The 17,367-nt window shown below is 39.1% G+C and overlaps 1 long non-coding RNA gene across 1 annotated transcript in view; it reads right to left on the minus strand.

The window, feature by feature from the left end:
- Nucleotides 1-17,367, minus strand: part of LOC113896562 — a 301,000-nt gene that overhangs the window by 240,518 nt on the left and 43,115 nt on the right. The window contains exon 2 of the long non-coding RNA XR_003512054.1: nucleotides 13,347-13,486. This is a non-coding gene — a long non-coding RNA (uncharacterized LOC113896562). The remainder of the gene's footprint in view (nucleotides 1-13,346; nucleotides 13,487-17,367) is intronic.

A 17,367-nucleotide genomic window follows, 5' to 3' on the forward strand; every position in this document is an offset into this window, starting at 1 on the left:
CCCTATGTAACTTCCCCACTGCTCATGTATCTCACACACACACACGCACACATACGTATAGATACCCGCCCCCACACACACCGATACTCTGTGCTAGGCACAATACAATAGCCAGATAAAAAGAACCATGATTCTTACTCTCTATAAAGCTAATTTATAAGGGCACCAAGTATGATTTGCAAAGAGCCTTTTTAAGGTGGGGGTGAGGAAAAAAGACTAAGAGAAAAGTAGCCAGCTCCTCGGTAATAATGTATCAACCACCAGAGTTTTTCTTTTTACTGCTGTATCCCTACTGCCTGTAATAGTGCCTGACACATAGTAGGAACTCAATAAATGTTTGCAAAATGGATGCATGAATGAATTGGACCGTTCAGTGCTATGGATTTTCCCCATTTTCTTCATGTATTTGGATGACCTCGACATAAAAGTCCCAGAACTACCACAACACAGATATAATGCAAGAGTCGAAACTTAACCTTTATTTTCTATTTTGTTGATGACATTTCTCAACATTTTGTTCCTGAATTAACACAGCACTTGACAAAATGTCTCTGACATCCTTGTAGTATTTGAACTGAGATCTGGAATTTGATCCTTGAGATTCTAGGAGAGGTACTTGAGAAGTTTCTACGTAAAAAAGTTAGCAGGTAAACTATTACCAATTTGTCCTTAAGAAGCTAAGAAATCTTGCCAAAGAAAAGCATCCCTAATCGGAATAATTTGACTAAAACACCACGGCACACACCTTGCCTAAGGCCTGTGCTCTGTACAGTGAGCATTGAAAAGAGGGATGAGAAGTGGCTCATGCCACTGATGACTCTGGTATAGCAGGAGATGAGGAAATGATGGAAAGACGCGATGCCCACTTAACAGTCTTCACAGATGCTCACAGTCTTAGCCATCTTTGAAGATAAAATTGAATTACTATCACTTTGGAATTAATCTCTCCTTTTTTGCCACTTGATTGATCTCTTACATTGATCTCTATCTTACATTAAATTCATTTTTTAGTATATGTCATGTGCCAGGTCTGACTGTGACATCTTATAATTCTACAGTATTTTATGGAAGGAAGAAAGGAAAAAAAAGTAATTCCAGCCCCCAATTTCATTCTCTTTTTAGTCTTGGAAAAAACTGTCTGAGGCAGGAAGAAGTGATATAACCATAGCCAGTTTACAGATAAGGATATTAAGAGTGGAAAAGTTTGGGTTTCAACAGGCTGAGATTTGAATTCCAGCTCTGCTGTTCACTAAACATGTGACTCTGAATGCTCATTTTATTACTCTGAGCCTCAGCTTCCCGAAAATGGGAGATAATGTCATGTCTTACGTATAGTTGTGAAGACCAAGCATAATAAAGAGCTCAGCACAAAGTGATTGACAATGAGTTAATAAACCATAGCAATAAATCAGTAAAGAAAGTGTGTTACATGACTAATTAAAAGGCATATTTTGAACCCAAATCCCACCTCCAAGTCCAGAACTCTTTTGGATATACCCTACACTGACTATTTTACATAATAACCTTCTTCATGACAGAAAATTCACTTAAGGCATCTTTGTACCTATAGGAGGGTTTGGCACAGTAATTTTCAATTAATAAGGGTTCAAAATTATTAAAGAGAAATAATTATTTTACTGAATTGCCAGACATCTTTAGTCACTTTTTTAATGTTCCAGAGTACCTCATATATACTATCAAAGTATGTATTATAGTGTTTGGCTGTGAGCAACAGAAAGCAAGACAACAGTAGCTTAATGCATAGAATATTATTTATCCCATGAAAGAATGGACTCAGGGGGCCCAGGGCTTGTACCAGAGCACAACGATGCTGTCAGGGAATCAGGCTCTATCTTCTCGCTCTCCTTTTTGTTTCCATTATCTCAACATGGCTACTGAACCTTGAACTAACATGTACATCTCCAGGTCCATAATCCAGGCAGAGAGAAAAGCAAAGAAAGACATGTAAATAACCAAAGGACAAGAACTGCTTTACTGGCCACTCTTAGCTGCAAGGGAGGCATAGATCATACATAGACATAGATAAAGAATTTGGATATAGACAGAGATATACAAGCCTCTAGTGTTGTAAATCAGACGAAAAAGAGGAATCAGGATGGGGGGATCAGATAGGTGTAGAGAGAGCCAAAATATATTATCTGCCTCAGGAATATCTGATAAATTTATTTTATACTAAGTTACATCAAATATCAAATTATTACATTCATCTTTTAAGATGATTTTAGATGTGGCTTAAAATTCCTACTTTTCAAGATGGTGAAAACTTAAACATCAATCATATTTTTGAGTCTCTCCCCAGAATCATAAATGTTGAAATGTTGGGTAGGAATGTGCATATATGCTCAGTTGTTCAATCACGTCCAACTCTTTGTGACCTCCATGGACTGTAGCCCGCTAGGCTCCTCTATCCATGAGATTTCCTAGATGAGAATACTGGAGTGGGTTACCATTTCCTACTCCAGTGGATCTTCTTGACCCAGGGATCAAATCTGAGTCTCCTGTGTTTCCTGCATTGGTAGGCTGGGAAGTCCCTAAGGGTAGACATATTTGGTATCACAAAAAAAGAGGAAAAGTCTCAAGTCTTCCATCCACTATGGCTTCCACTAAATTGTTCATTGATATATTCAACAGCACAAATAAATATTAAGGGCATTTTGATAAGTGAAAAAAGGCAAACCCCAAAAATTGCATATTGCATGATTTCAACTTATAAGACATTTCAGGAAACACAAGACGATAAGAAAGGAAAACAGATCAGTGGCTGCTAAAAAATGGTGGAGGCAGAAATGGGTGAGTACAAAGGATAACTGAGACAGGGAGGGATTGGATAGGTCTACAGTGAGCTAACATACAGTATCTGTCTCAGGAAGATTTGATATATTTCTTTTACATTAGGTTGCATGAAATATTAAATTACTCGAGTCTTCAGAGGAAATTTTATGGAATTGTTCTATATGCTACTGTAGTGTTGGACATATGACACCATACTCCATGCATTTTTCAAAATTCATAGAATTTTACATCACAAAGAATAAACATTGATGTATGTAAGTTATAAAATAAAAATAAGTAACTAGAATGTCAAGAGATTCCCAAGATAAAGTACAGACTAAAAATGTTAGTCTAACTACGTATTATAAATATATAACATAACTGTAATATAAGAGGAAGGGAGAAATAGAGATGACCTAAGTCACTCTGAAAGTGTATTTAGACTGAAAACTATAAGGGCAAAGAAAAAAATTATGCATAGAGAGTGCATTCTAGTTGTCAAAGCTGTTTATTATGGGGACACATGAAACTTTTTTATATGTATACTGGGGTTGAAAAAATAAATAAATGGATGGTAAGTGCCAGAATTCTCATTACTGGAAAGAAAACTTACTGCATGAATAGAAGACTGAATAACCTTGTTGTACATCAATATACATTTATGTGTAGCTAAATATGCACATACAGTTGGATGGATAGAGAAATAGTTGTAGATAAGTGCATGGGTTAGTATGTGTACATATACCACCGAGCTCTACCAAGCAATGTCACTCTAGAAGCAACCATTATTCCCAAGGCCCAGATCTTGGTTTCAAAATACCATCCTCCAATAAAATAAACCAAGCTTCCTTGAATAAATGACTGATTGTAGGGCCATGGCAAGGAGATTAAGAGCTAAGCCTGACACATTTGGTAGTATCCGGAAGTTAAAATGCTCAAGAAATAAAACAATGACATCTTGAAGGGACATAAGAACTAAACTAATGGAACTCTCAGTGACCAAACCTGGAAAACAGGAAATATCAATAACAGCATACTGGATCATAACACAAAATATAAACTAAATATGCATAGTATCTTGGCCAGTTGGGGCTGTGACAACAAATACCACATACTGGGTGGTTTATATACAACAGTAATTTATTTCTCACACTTCTGGAGGCCAGAAGTCTAAGACCATCAGCACTGTCATGTTCTTTAGGTTAGGGATTATGGGCACTTTTGTACCCTCTTTGCAACTTTTTAGTAAATCTAAAGTCATTCCAAATCAAATATTCTTTTAAATGTTTACATTCTTACTTAATATTTACATTAAATTGTAGTTACATTTGATTTAATAAAATAATTTTACTTCAAATCCTCGAATGTCAGGATGGAAAAATATTTTTAAATTGTCACATTTGAGTACCTCAGTGGAATCATTTATTCACTGAGGTGGTGGTAAGTGAGAAGGGACTTACATACGACCAACAATATAGAGAAGAGAGATGTCTGGTCTTCAGTTCTTTACGGCTGCCATTACATTGCTTACTGTCCATGACCATCTGATCTATCTGAAGATGGGCCAGTGTTTAATGTAGGTGCATCTTGTCATGTTCACTGGACACCTCCCATCCCCACCCAAAGTACATCCTCAACAGAGAGCCTATCTCCTCTCTGGGTGCTTTGAGGAAAGATACAATGGTACAGTTTAGACATACATGGTTTCATTGCCCTATTGACTCATTCTAGGAGGAGCTAAACCTCTTTTCTTTGGGACAGGCCAGTTTTACTCTGTGTCTGCAACTTTCATTTGCAGTCCTGAAAAACAAGTGTTTTGTTTTTACCAAATCCTTGACAACTGAGATCCATATGTACACACTGTTAGATACAAAATGGATAACCAAAAAGGACCTACTGTATAGCACAGGGAACTCTGCTCAACATTATGTGGCAGCCTGGATGGGAGGGGCATTTTGGGGGGAATGGGCAAGAGACACAAGAAACATGTTCGATCCCTGGGTTGGGAAAGACTCCCTGGAATAGGAAACAGCAACCCACTCCAGTATTCTGTAAAAGTCCATGGACAGTTCAGGACAGTCCATGAAAAAGTCCATGGACAGAGGAGCCTGGCGGGCTACAGTCCATGGGGTCAGAGTCGAACACAACTGAGAAACATGCACACATCACATCTGTGTGATAACAACAGAAGCAGTACAAACAGTAAAAATATCCTGATGGTTTATTGTGCTGTTGCTATATGCCAGACATATGTATAGCTGAGTCGCTCTGCTTTGCACCTGAAACCATCACAGCATTGTTGCTCAGCTATACTTTAAATTAAAAGTTTTTTTAAAAAATCCTAGACAAAATGTCAGGCTCAAAAGCTCCTATGCATGTGGGAAGAAGTTGTGCTCCCCCACCTACCACAGACACACAGATATTTTTGGTCTCTTACAGCTGGAAAAGACCACGTTAAAACAATGCTTCAATAAGCTGATGTGGCCCTCCTTCATTAATTCATTCTATGACTTCACACATCAGTATATACTTGTCTATCTCAACCCCACACTGTGATTTCCTTGAGTTTAGAACTGTTTCATATTTTTCCTCCTGAACCCAGAAGAGAGTATGGTGTCTTACACCTAGTATAAGTCATCAGTAAAAATGTGTCAAATGGATAAACATGACTTTAATAAGCCCAGGACCTCAGTCTCTCCACTTAGGCTTGATCAACAGAGTCACATGTTAGAAACACTTGGCAAGTTCTGGAGTTCAATGATCATCACTGAGCTGAAACCCAGCTGGATTTCTGCACAGATACGGTACCAAGACACTGGGGTCCCACTTCTGAATTCCCCACTAGTACTGTCTTCATAATGCCGGTGATGCTGACTAGATCAGGATCCCAGAGGCAAACTTTTTTTGGTATAAATGGCCATCATCCTCATGCCCAGCACTATGCCAACATTCTTGCCAAGAAATATTTATTGGTTATTACATAAGATTCACTCTGCTAAACCATGCCAAGAGTTCTCTCTGGAAACCTCACAGTGCCAACTCAGGGTTGCCTGCAGGAACCTGTCTTTCATCTGATAAAAACAATCAGTGCTAAGGCTGAGGTTTTTCATTAGGGTGGAGATGGAGTACGAGTTAAAAAAAAAGAAAAAGTTGCTAGAGTCTGCTAATCTCTCTGCAGCCAGCAGCTAAGATTTTCAAATTGAACATGGACTTTAATGTAATTTAGTATATTTGCTCAGTGTGCCATTTTACCCCTGGGTTAACATGGGAAAATGAGGAAAGAACTAATTGCACCATTATCACTTTAACATAATGGGCCCGTGCCCCAGAGCAGCCGCTGTTCTTATTAGATGGTGTCACCAGGGGGACATACTATTTCCTCTTTCCTTAGGTTCAACTTCTTTTGTTCAGTAACTGTGTTTACAGGACACCCTTGTCTGGTTTTGCCACTCCAGGTCTGGTGGCATTGCCACACCCTCACTATACCTTTCTTGCTTCCATAAACTCAATTTCAGGCTTTTATCTCTGATACAGCTACTCTATTTTTGAAGGTACTGCATCTCTGGAAATCATTAATAAACTGTGGCAAACAGAATACTTGAACAGATGCCGAGTCCTACTCCTATCTCTTAGCCACTGCTTGTTCTTGGGCAAGTTAATTCCCTTGAACCTCAGTTTCTTCATCTGTAAAATGGGGATTATAATAGAAGCGATCTCTGATGGCTGCAAGGAATAAATGAAGAAAGTGAATGGCTTAGCCCTGTGTCTAGTATGCACTAAATGCATCACTGTTACATAGTATGCTTTTTAATTTAAAAATATGATTAATTTAAGTTATCTGTTTAAAACACATTCTATATACCATCCAAAATTATTGAAAGCAATGGCAAAGGATAATAAAAGGTAATGGCAAAAACATGAACAAAAGGTGCCTTGGCAGCATTCTCTAAGTAAGGCAATAAAATGAGAAGTAGCAAAAAATAGAGGTAATGTTTGTAGTTCTCTTTTTAATTTATACTACAGCAGATTACTCTTTAATTGTCTATGATTTGTGGGGGGTGGGGGATAGATACAGTGACAAAGACAATAAATAAGAACAACAACAAGCTCTGATTTAATAAAATAACTGTTTGGATGGTATATGAGCTTTTAATTATTTCCTCAAATAATGTACTGAAAGCTATAAAATATGTAAATTATGAATGAAGGACCAGAGATTTGGGGTTAGAAAGGGGTTATACCTTTAAGTCTCAGCTCTGCCTTTCACCAACTGTACAAATTGAGGCAAGAACCTCAATTTTTCTGAGTCTTTTTCAATGTATGACACAGATATGATGCTGTTTCGTTTATCGTACCCTCAGTTGGGTGGTGGTGAAGACTCTTGAAAGTCCCTTGGGCTGTAAGGAGATCAAACCAGTCAATCCTAAAGGAAATCAACCCTGAATATTCATTGGAAAGACTGGTGCTGAACCTGAAGCTCCAATACTTTGGCCACCTGATGCGAAGAGCCAACACTTCAGAAAAGACTCTGATGCTGGGAAAGAATGAAGGCAAAAGGAGAAGGGGCAGCAGAGGATCAGATGGTTAGATAGCACCACTGACTCAATGGACATGAATTTGAGCAAACTCTGGGAGATGGTCAAGGACAGGGGAGCAGCCTGGCATGCCGCAGTCCACGGGGTCACGAAGAATCAGACACAATTCAGCCAGTGAATAACAACAATAACAAATATTTTGAAAATAAAAATTAAAAAATGAAGTTAGAAATGCCTCAAACATTTAATTGCCCCCCCATACACATGCATACACATACATACACAAACCCTGCACATGAATGTTTACAGTAGCTTCATTTATAATCTCCACCAAAGGAGATTATGGAGGCCACCAAAATGTCCTTTATAAGTGAATGGATAAACTGGAACCGATCTTGTTTGCTAATGTCATTCTCCAGTAAAAGGATTCAGAGTTCACTGAAGAAAAGACAAATTCTATAACTGAGGCGGGAAATACGTAAGAGGAATGTGTGGCATCAAGGAGGATGGAAGGAAGGGAGGGAAGAAGGGACAGAAGAAAGAGAAGAAACCCATGGTGACTGGGTATGCCAAAGGAACACAACCATCAACCAATGACCAAAGCTAAAACAGCCTGAGTAATGAAATACTATAGTATTGGAGAGTAACTGAAATGAGAAAGTAAATATTCACGAGTTCATACTGATACAAATAAGTGACTGGATAAACAGATGGGAAAAAGAGACAAATCTCCCATGTAGAAAAATTTCAAATGCTTTATATAAATACTCAAAGAGGTGAAAGATACCTCCCTATACCTTAAGTGTGGGTGTGTATAGTGACATCTTTCCAATGAGGTGGGGATAAACAACTTTATAAAGTGCAGAAATCTGACAAACAGTGCCTCAGCCAGGTCATTGAGGGCAACATCAACAGTCATGAATCATACTCACAGTCTGCAGTCTGAAAGTGATGTGATAAAAGTGTAGTTTTATGGCTGTGATCTTCTAAAAAACCCATGATCGTAGTCTAATCTTGAGAAAAGCAACAGACAAATTCCAAAAGAGAGACACCATATAATATACCTGGCCAGTACTGCTCAGAATTCTCAAGGTTATAAAAAAAATAGTCTGAGAAATGTTCACAACTTTACAACCAAGAGCTTAACGAATGACAACAGCTATACATAATGTGACATTCTGGATGGATGAGCATCCAAAGGACATTATTGTCATTGCTATTTAGTTGCAAAGTCATGTCCAACTCCTTGGGACCTTATAGATTGCAGCCTGCCGGGCTCCTCTGTCCATGAATTTCCCAGGTAAGTATACTGGAATGGGTTGCCATTTCTCTTCTCCAGGGGATCTCCCTGGCTCAGAGATCAAAACCACATCTCCTGCACTGGCAGACAGATTCTTTATTGCTGATCCACAAATAAATTATAAACTTCAGTTAATAATATCAGTTATAGCAATTCATTAATATAACAAATTTACCATACTAATATAAGATGTTAATTGTAGGGGAAGCTGTGTGCAGAAGAATACAGGATCCCTCTGGATAATCTTCTCAGTTTTCCTATAAATCAAAAACTTCCAAAAAGGTTTATTTAAAATCAAAATAAAACCAATAACAATCTAATGTGCTGCACAGTTGTAATAACTTATTACTTCATATGACTCCTGCAACCACCCCAGTGGCAGCAGGGGAGTTCTTAATATTCCTGTTTAACTGATGAGAAGCTTAGAATGAAAAAAGAGGAATTTGCCCAGAGCACTACAGCTATGAAGTTCTGAATGCAGGTGTCCTGCTCAGCCTTTCTTATCCCTTCCTTAATTCCACACTCTTTCCATTCTACCAAATACTAAGGCTCATGAGCAGAGACATTCAGGTCATCACCACTGTATCCTCATCATCTAGATCAGAGGTTGGCCCATGACAGCCACTTAATAGGTAATTCATGATAGAGTAAATGATCACTTCTCTGAGATATAAACTCATTAAGGGTTTAATCCCCAGACCTGACCCACACCCTCAGGGCATACTACTTGTGTCCTTTGGGCATCTGCCATTACTGTAATTACAAAGGTTTGTTCATGTAGTTCAGTTCAGTTCAGTCACTCAGTCATGTCCGACTGTTTGTGACCCCATGAATCACAGCACGCCAGGCCTCCCTGTCCATCACCAACTCCCGGAGTTCACTCAGACTCACGTCCATCGAGTCAGTGATGCCATCCAGCCATCTCATCCTCTGTCGTCCCCTTCTCCTCCTGCCCCCAATCCCTCCCAGCATCAGAGTCTTTTCCAATGAGTCAACTCTTCACATGAGGTGGCCAAAGTATTGGAGTTTCAGCTTTAGCATCAGTCCTTCCAAAGAACACCCAGGGCTGATCTCCTTCAGAATGGACCGGTTGGATCTCCTTGCAGTCCAAGGGACTCTCAAGAGTCTTCTCCAACACCACAGTTCAAAAGCATCAATTCTTTGGCACTCAGCTTTCTTCACAGTCCAACGCTCACATCTATACATGACCACAGGAAAAACCATAGCCTTGACTAGATGAACCTTTGTTGGCAAAGTAATGTCTCTGCTATTCAGTATGCTGTCTAGGTTGGTGATAACTTTCCTTCCAAGGAGTAAGCGTCTTTTAATTTCATGGCTGCAATCACCATCTGCAGTGATCTTGGAGCCCAAAAAAATAAAGTCTGACACTGTTTCCACTGTTTCCCCATCTATTTCCCATGAACTGATGGGACCAGATGCCATGATCTTAGTTTTCTGAATGTTGAGATTTAAGCCAACTTTTCCACTCTCCTCTTTCACTTTCATCAAGAGGCTTTTTAGTTCCTCTTCACTTTCTGCCATAAGGGTGGTGTCATCTGCATACCTGAGGTTATTGATATTTCTCCCAGCAATCTTGATTTCAGCTTGTGCTTCTTCCAGCCCAGTGTTTCTCATGATGTACTCTGCATATAAGTTAAATAAGCAGGGTGACAATATACAGCCTTGACGTACTCCTTTTCCTATTTGGAACCAGTCTCTTGTTCCATGTCCAGTTCTAACTGTTGCTTCCTGACCTGCATACAGGTTTCTCAAGAGGCAGGTCAGGTGGTCTGGTATTCCCATCACTTTCAGTATTTTCCACAGTTTATTGTTATCCACACAGTCAAAGGCTTTGGCATAGTCAATAATTGTTCATGTAAGCATGTCCTTAAGAGTTGGCAAATCCTGTCAATAGAGTATTAAGTGACCAATGTTCAATTACATTTGTTAAAAATCACAAAGAATCTCTTGTGTACATGAAAGAAAGCCTTGTATCAGGAAAAGGGGTATAGACAACCCAAAGTCCTCTCTGGACAAATGAAATGAGAATCAAAGAGTACTTTGTGCAGATAGTTTGTGCAAGAGAAGAAGAAAAGACCTAAAATCCCAAATTTGGCAAATGTGAAGAGAGATGGGGGGAAGAGGGGTTGTTAAATAAAACCTCAGACCCAAAGAGAATTTGTAACGATTAAAGATTTTCTAATAGTAATCAGACTGACCGATCTGAAACTGTACTCCCTAATTTGATCTCAAGAAGAGAAAAATCAAAGATATAAAATCTTTGGATTAAGTCAGTATGGTATGCTTTTCTCAATTCTGTCAGTTGTCAATGGTCAAAACTTAACTTCTTCCATCCCCTTCTCAGACTGAAGAAGGAAAGGGAAGAAGAGGTGATGAAGGCTGAGGCACATGTAGGATCCACCTGAGAAAAACTCAGAAGACAGGCACCCGCTATCTTCTATGTCAAACAGGACTACATGTTTGCAGAAAATATGGCTGTAGAAAATACTTTCTCTCTCAGACCATCTCACTCAGCAGCTCAAAATGCTCCAGCAGCTTCGCATCATACTTAACATAAAACCCAATTTTATTAACATCACCTGTAAGATCCTACATGATTTGATCCCGCTTTCCTTTCTAACCCTCTGTCCTAATGTTCCTTTCCTCACTATCCACATTTCAGCTTGCTGTCCTTTTCCCTCTTTCTTGAACATGCCAAGCATATCCCTGCCTTATAACGTTTGCACTTGACGTTCTGTTTTCCTAAAATGCTCTTCCTCTAGATGTCACCTCAACCATCTTCTCTTCCAATAGGCATTGCCTGACACACACTGAAATGAGCAGTTCCTCCCCTGAATTAGTTGAAGTCCTCTGAGAAGCAGGCACCAAGTGATATTAGACATGTAAGAGACATATTGGGAGACAACGCCTGTGAGGGAGTTGGGGGTGGGGGCATCACTGTGATGTAAGTTTGACACCTGTGAAGAGAGAGAAAAGGAAGAGGGTTTGGGTAAGAAGCATCTTAAACTATGCTACAGTCCTAATGACATTTCCGCAAGGCTGATATCCAGTCCTCAAGTCACAGTCACCATTGGAAGAGTCCTTCATCCCACAGCAATGAGCCAGCGTTAGAACTCCATCCTCCCACATGCTGAGTGACTGGTGGGGAGCAGCCCTTGATAAGGGCAACTTCAGCATGAACGTGGCCATGGATTCTGGGTGCAACGAACGAGGCCATCAGTCAGTGATATTCTTCACAGTAAGAGATTTTTCATGGTCACCACACCCCCTACTGGACCTATGCTCCATCACATTCATTTGTTTGTTTCCTCATAGCATATTTGATAGGATCTTATTAATTTAATATCCCCTCTCTTTCTCATTATCACTGAAAAGCATATGAAAGTTTTATTTGTCTTGTTCACCACTGTATCCTAGCATCCAACACTTCCTGGCATACAGTAGGTGTTCAAAAAAAGCGTTAAACAGATTTTTAGGTCCTTGACAAGGGGAAAAGGAAAGAAGGGCTATTTCGTGTTTCTTCTCTTCACTGGTACACTCTAACAGATAGTGCGTGGGTGCGTGTTAAGCCACTTCAGTCGTGTCCGACTCTGTGACTCTATGGACTAGAGCCCACCAGGCTTCTCTGTCCATGGGGATTCTCCAAGCAAGAATATGGGTTGCCATGCCCTCCTCCTGGGGATCTTCCCAACCCAGGGATCGAACACAAATTGTATTCTGCTATAAAACTGTTCAACTTCATATAGGTTAGAAAAGAAATCTGTTAACTGTAAGTTTCTCTCTCCCCCTTCACACTTAACTAGATTGTCCATTATAACTACTATTTTCCCTGATTTTTTCTATGTTTTCCTACATGGAGATATTCTATTTAATCTACAATCAAATGAGAAAAGTTATAATAATATAGTTATACAGTATTTTATATTCTTAGTTTATAAAGCACATCCATATACATTATCTCATTGAATTCTCTCAACAATCCTATAGGGCACTTATTATTATTATCCTTACATTCTAGAGGAGGAAACTGAACTTAAACAAAACAGAAGCAAAGTGGACACATTAGGAATCCTATGCTAATGTGCTCAATAGAAAAGAAGAGAGAGTACATTTAGTCTACATGGAATTCTTTAATTATTCCTCCAGAGGTCCAGCCTGAGTCAATGCAGCAATTCTTTGTAAGATCAGAAAATGAATTTTGAAGCAAAATCTGTTATCTGACCTACTTCTATTTCAAGTATTTTGCTTTCCTGACTCCAGTTTTTGAACACAAAAACTGATTACACAATGGTAATTTTCTGGGTGTCCACATTTCTGTGCTAAGAGACTCCTACTCAGACCTCTAAATGGCATATTGGCTACCTAGCAAACTCTAGGCACCGGCATCTCATGACAAGATTCGGGAAAGTCCTCCTTCATCCCTCTTTGTGACGTTATTTCTCTTTCACAGACTATGGACTTATTTTAGGAGTCAAGAAAAATAAACCTATTTGGCCAGCAATCTGGTCCTTCTGCTTGCCCACTTTTCTCTATATTCTCTTTAACAATAAACTCAATTGAAAATAAAATTAATATCACCCATCTTTATAAAACTGCTTATGATGTTAGCATATTTACATGTTACATATAAACATATACTATTTCTTGTATATGATTCATATATTGCTTGACGGGATCATTATTTATTGATGACTTACTGTGTGAATATCCCTGTGCAAGATGTCGAGACATCTTGCCTGCGTAGGAAAGTTAAGCTATGATCTCCTTTAAGAGCTTCATGGAAAGGCTGGGACATGAACTGGACCATGAAACAGAAATCAGGAGGAAAGCTTCAAACCTAAAAAAACAGGCAAGAAATTCTAGGATAAGAAAAGGAATAACTCCAAAGCACTTGTATTTCTATCATGGTATCTGTGTTTCCTACAGATGGCAATTCTGATGGAGTTCATCTTTTTTCACTGTTTTTACCTGAGGATTTTCCAGATGCTCCAAAGATATATATGTATAACAGGCAGAATATCACAGCCTCAGGATCAGCTTTATCTGTGTGCATGTATCCTCTCAAAAAGGTGGGCATGTCAAGTGCAGGCCCACCTACATGTGGAACACATGCTGTTGTGACCTACTCCAAGCTGCATGCTAGTCATGGCTCACAGATCCCAGCTCTTATACTTAGCCTCCTTAGATGTCTTCACATTCAACTGTCCCTGGAATCTATTGGAATGGGCCTTATAGATGAACCAATCTGCCACTCCAGACCTTACTCTCCTGGCAACAAGAAGACTGTTGAAAGCATCTTGTCACTTTCCTTTTTTTTTTTTTAACATTGATTCAATTTCAGTTTACATCCCAATAAAGTCTCATAATGAAAGTTAAAGTTTCTTAGGAGTTTCTTTTTTTTTTTTTTACAGCCTGTTTATGCATCATTATCAAAATAACATAATGAAGAGAGCTCAGATGTGTTCAAATTTAATTTGACAAATGGGAAAACAGACAGGAAATGACTGAAAATGACACATCCAAGTTTACACAGTAATTTTTTGCAAACCTAGGTCTCCTCATTCCTACTCAGTCCCTTCACTAGCAATCAAATAACAAGCTTTTGCATACATGTGATCCATGGTGTGGGATATTACAGATTTTCTAAGTATTTAACCCTGAAATTAAGTCAGGGGATTTGCAACATACTAAAAATATCTAAATTGTTGAGTTCTGCATGCAATTAGCTTTAGGTATTTTAGTTGTGTTCTAGGAAATACCACTTCAGAAATATTGATCTAGTTCAACCTCCTCCCATTTCATTGGTGAGAAAGCTGAGGCCCAAGATGTTATGATGTCTTTATAAAGAAATATACAGAGAAGTAGAGTCAGAACTAAAAAATAGGTCTCTTCATAACTACCTTTCTTTTATACTCCACCTAAAAGTATCTTTAAAGGCAGCATGGGAGGGGAGGGTGGTTCTATCAAAACACACTGAAGAGTTAATAATAGAGACCCTGGGTAAACTGATTGGGAAATTGGAATCTCAATCTAAGCAAGGCTTTAGAACAAATACATTTGTATTTGTTTATAAGCATGGCACAGTCTAGTTTTCCAGACTCTTCTTCAGAAACTGCAGTATCATTCTGCATCCTATTTTTACAGGTATGCAGTCAAAATTGAAAATAAATTCCAAAGAAGCTCTAAGGGGAAGACTGCAGTAATTTCAGCCTAGATGAGTTGAAAAAAATCACCTCTGAGCTAGACCATAAGTCCCAGCTATTTTGTAGCTTTCTCTGTTCTACTCTTCAGTTTGTTGAAAATAATAATAATGATAATTTCCTTAGTGAAAATACATTTTTTAAAAAGTTCAGAATGCAAAAGTAGATCTTAAGCATTTCCATTGGGATAGTATTATCCAAGGGCTTGAAACCCCATGTGGTTGGCTATCTCTTGAGCTTTAGATAGTCTGTCTGGGAGTACTCTGGGTTTTCATGCAGCACAGAATTCAGGCTGGTCTTGATGTCAGTAGTTCCCTGAAGAGGAAGGCAGCATTAGACCAGGTGATGGTGGCTCCCACCAGGTACTCTTGCTCTCTGGCCTCATGTGACACACAGCCCACCTCAGCCAAGGCAACAATCTCTTGCTGGGGGCAAGGAAATGATTTAGCCTGGGTTCTTCTCCCCCATGATGACGTACAAAGAGATACAAGAAAAATTACCTAACTAAACAACAATTGGGAGGCTTCCTAGGTGGTGCTAGTGGTAAAGAACCAGCCTGCCAATGCAGGAAACATAAAAGACTCAAGTTCAATCCCTGGGTCAAGAAGATCCCCTAGACGAGAGCAAGGCAACCTGCTGCAGTATTCTTGCCTCTTAGAGAATCCCATGGACAGAGGAACCTGGTGGGCTACAGTCTACATACAGTTGCAAAGAATCAGACACAACTGAGGGACTAACACTTTTATTTTTCAGACAATAACTGAGGGATTAATAGAAATCTGGTCAAGAGATGATAAAGGTATAGATTTCACCTTCACTCTCTGTGTGTGATCATATGAGATATTTTAAATATTGTAAACAGGTCTTACATTTATATGAAACACTAAGCTCAGCTTCATTTTCTTTTTTCCAGCTGCAGAGATTTTTTTCTTTGTTCAGCAATGTGTCTCAGTCTTCCTGCCTGAATCTCCATCCTGTTAGTACATACACTCAACAACATGACAGAATTTTCTTTAAAAGGTTGATGAGTCAAGCCTTCAGCAGACTGCAAAATTTCCGGTCAGGTGGATATTCACCTTCATCAATGTATCCTTAGGCAATTTAGATGGTGACCCTGTAGGGGTGCTTCTGGAGAGAGATTTTGGGGCCAAGAGAGGCAAAGACCAGGACCATTCTGGTGGAAAAATAAATGTTCTTAAAATTGCATTTATACAATGCTCTATACCATATAAAGCACTTTTCCAAAACATTCAGTGGTTCTTAAACCTACATGCACATAAGAATCACTTGGATAAAATGCAACTCTGGAAGCCAGAGCTTCTGAATCAAAAGTATGTAATCAGAACTGTGCAATTCTATTAAATACCTGCAAGAAACTGATGCAGGTGGTCTGTAGACCAAATTTAGAAAAAGTCTGACCTATTATTATACATAAGTCTGACAATGGCTATATCAGCTAATTATCACTTTTCAGATAATTTTAGAGACCTTAGAGATAAAGAAATTAATCATCAGGCAGACTTAACTACTTATTCAAGATGTTACATGTAATGGGACAGCTAGATCTCAATGTATATAATAATAATGTCTAATCCCAAATCCAAAGGCATTCACATTAAAATGCTGGATTTATTGTGCATAAATAAAAATGTGAGTATGAAAGAAAACACTGCCATATTAAAGAAAGGAACGTTGTGCATGGATGGGCCTGAGAAGGGAAAGAGAGAAAACATTTGTGACAACGAAGGACAAAATGGAGGTTCTTCCTTAACACCAGGAAGTCAGATGGTCCCTCCCCAGCCTTAGTTCAAGGGTCATGCATGCTGCCCTGGTCTCTGGGCCCCTGGCTGTGACCTGGTCTAGAAGCACTAGACCTGCTCACTGCTATAAGAATATAAACCAATCTTGTATGAGAAGAAAGTGAGGATATTTATTTCATTTTTAACTCTGTATCTTCTCTTTCTATTGTTGCCTTCTCAAACCCTGAGTTCCTTTCCTACTTCATACAGGATCCTGACTCTGAACAAGAGGGAAATGATCTTTTTTTTCCAGTAATTATTTGAACCATTCACAAACTGAAGTTGGCCTCTGAATTCTGATATTATATGTAATCTCTATCCCTAATTTGATGTACAATCATGAGTAAGTTATTTAACCTGTCTGGGCTTTGCAGAGTACAGTGATCAAACTAGATTTCCTCAAAGAGCCCTTCCTACTCTGAAATTCTGAGATTCAGATTCTTTACAGGCTCAGACAATTCAGGAGACCCAGGAGACACAGGTTCAATCCTGGGTCAGGAAGATCCCCTGGAGAAGGAAATTAAAACCCACTCCAGTATTCTTGACTGGAGAATCCCATGGACAGAGGAATCTGGCAGGCTAAGTCCATGATGTTGCAAGAGTCGGCCATGACTTAGCAGCTAAACCACCGTGGTGAGCACTGAAAATGTGTAAGGTTCTACGCTAGGCATGGAGGACAAGAATCAGACATGGACCCTCAGCAAGGTGCTGCACAGCTC

Source organism: Bos indicus x Bos taurus, chromosome 7 (genome assembly GCF_003369695.1).
Source record: "Bos indicus x Bos taurus breed Angus x Brahman F1 hybrid chromosome 7, Bos_hybrid_MaternalHap_v2.0, whole genome shotgun sequence".
Classification (NCBI taxonomy): domain Eukaryota; kingdom Metazoa; phylum Chordata; class Mammalia; order Artiodactyla; family Bovidae; genus Bos; species Bos indicus x Bos taurus.